The sequence below is a fragment of the Melanostigma gelatinosum genome, assembly GCF_949748355.1.
Source record: "Melanostigma gelatinosum genome assembly, chromosome: 23".
In the NCBI taxonomy this organism is placed as follows: Eukaryota; Metazoa; Chordata; class Actinopteri; order Perciformes; family Zoarcidae; genus Melanostigma; species Melanostigma gelatinosum.
This window is the reverse complement of record NC_136656.1, coordinates 988,502-991,001: the sequence shown is the minus strand read 5'-3', so window position 1 is coordinate 991,001 and position 2,500 is coordinate 988,502. Positions and strand designations below refer to the sequence as shown.

The following is a 2,500-nucleotide window of genomic DNA, read 5'->3' as shown; positions in this document are numbered from 1 at the left end:
ACTGGTTTTCTTCCAACTTGAAGGAATTTTGGGCGCTTGTTGTTTGTCTCTGCTGGTTGTTTTAAAGGGAGAAGAGTCGGATGTCTTCTGATGTTCTTCTCCATTGTACTGCTGCACTATATGTAGAATATATATGCATGTATATATATGTACACTATATGTAGAATACAGTGAACACTGCTCTCTTCAAAGAAACCAGAGTCATTTTACTGAACTATCTCAACTATTACTGGATGGATTTCCATGACATTTGGCCCAAACGTTCACGGCCTTTAGTGTTTTAAAGTAACACAGGTAAACACGTTGTTTTCATTGGTTGATCACAGAGTTTGACAAAGAAACTGAACTGCTTCTACTTAAAAGATGTGGACCGTTCATGTTTCCATTTTCAAATCTGCAAAAATGAAGAAAAACCTCTGTGGTGTTCCACAGGGCTCGATCCTGGGACCTCTGCTCTGTCACTGTTTTATCTTCACAGATCTGCAGAGATTACAGTCATGGTCCTCAGTGCTTCCTAAAAAAGCTCTTCCTTTGGAGGATGGAGAACATGATGGTTCACCTCTTAGATTTTATAATGATCTAATTTAATTATTGAGCTAGTTTTCCTTTTATTTAGCTGTGTGCTGAGAGAATATATCAATTCATGTTTAGTTGAAATCTAAATACACACACTGCAGAATGATGTGCTGCTTCCATTATTGTCAAAAGTGAACAAGAAGTTCTAATATGAATCATATAAACTGGATTTAAACCTCGTATTACTGAACCCTAAATCTACTAGACGACGTTTCACATTCCCATCTTAATGTTGGTGAGAGTGGCCTCTTCCACTATTTTAAAGAACTTAAAACATAAATAATAAAATGTGTAACGATGACCAGGACGTCCCAGATAAAGTCGGACATTAAACAACATTCTGCTGATTCTCAAAAAAACTGTTTAGACCCAAATATGTCCTGAAAAAGGAAACATTCAAAACTACGAAAACATCAATCGCTTGGAAAGAATCCTGTCCCACACACGCCATGAAGTGTTGCCCGTAATAACACGTCATGACATATTTCTGCATGAAGAATTAAGTGGAAACAATGATTCCACGATGACGAAGTACATCTCCAACTAATTAACAGTCTCGCAAATATGTTCTCGTGAATCACAGCGTCAGGTCAACATGGTGGACAGATGTGAAACTTCGTCATCGTTAAGATGTGAGGGTTTTCTTTTTGGGGGTTTTTATGAAAACAGGAAGTGAGCTGGAATTTACAGCCTTGATTTTAACACCTTGCTAAAAAAAAATCTGACCACCTCAGTGTGGTCTTTAGAATGCCCCAGAGAGGAGCCGTCACATGTATTGTCTGTTTCTGTTATACTCACGCAACTCTGCTTTTAAGTCACGTCTGGAAGCGTTTGTGTTGTTTGTGTTGTTTTTATGGTTTTATTGCGTGTAAACCTCCGTTCTGAAGATGGTTCTGTTATTGTTCCAGCAGTTTAATGTGGTTCCTTCTGTGTTTGGGTAGAACGTATTCAGCGGAGGCTCACAAATTCAACAGCAAAACATAAGATTCAATACCAAAAAATCACTAATTTCACAAAGTCTCAAAGAGGTGAACGTTAAACAGGAAAGAGTTGGGAACCTGAAGAGGGTTTAGGTTTCTCCTCCAGTGATGAGGAGGAGGATTTGGGAGGAGGGGGATGTGATCCAGAGGAGGCGGCTCAGATGAGTTTGGAGCCACGACGGAAGCTGCAGAGAGAAACTTTCAGGCTTCAGTCTGTTTGCAATTATGGATAAACAGAGTGAGAAGCCAGGGAGTCGGGTTCTGTGGTGGAAGGAGACGCACATTCCTGCGGGGCGGCGAACATCGGAGTCGGGTCGCGTCGAGGTGAACGAGCCGGGGGGGGGGGGGGGGGGGGGACACCGACCTGAGGCTGAGGCCTGATGTCTCCACAAAGGGAAACCCAAACTCCTTCTCTTCAAGGAGGTCAGAGGTCAGGTCCCTTGAAGCTGGAGCTCAGAGTGGCAACGTGCCCCCCCCCCCAAAAGCAGTTCCCTTCACCCACAGCCGGCTGCAGGAAACACTCGCTCTCACTTAAGGTGAGCCGCTACAGGCTCCACCAACCACCAGCCCTTACGTCAGTGCCTCATTTGCATATTTAAACTCAACATCTCAGAAAACGATAATCCTCTTAAAGGCCGTGATGAACTGGTGAAGTTTCATGCTGACATGGCTTCGTTATTTATTACCCTATTCACCTGTAGTGTCTCACCTCAAAGAACGCGGCTTCAATTGAGTCGTGTTTTCTGACTCCTGTCAATGGTTTCTAGCATTAACAACAACATTAATAACAACATTAATAACATAGTCCCATAGTTGGGAACAGTTTATAAATGAACACATGAGAGTTCAGGTCACAACAAGATGAACTTCAGACTCTTTGTTTCATTGGAACGCTGCCTTCAGGCTCGGTGACGTTTGAGTGGATATAAAATATAGAATCTTGT

General features: G+C 42.3%; 1 protein-coding gene across 1 annotated transcript in view; it reads right to left on the bottom strand.

The window, feature by feature from the left end:
- Positions 1–2,500, bottom strand: part of LOC306796529 (uncharacterized protein) — a 19,952-nt gene that overhangs the window by 576 nt on the left and 16,876 nt on the right. The window contains exon 21 of the mRNA XM_079295506.1: positions 1–1,741. This exon is cut by the window's left edge and continues 576 nt beyond it. The gene's annotated coding sequence lies outside the window, so the exon portion shown is untranslated. The remainder of the gene's footprint in view (positions 1,742–2,500) is intronic.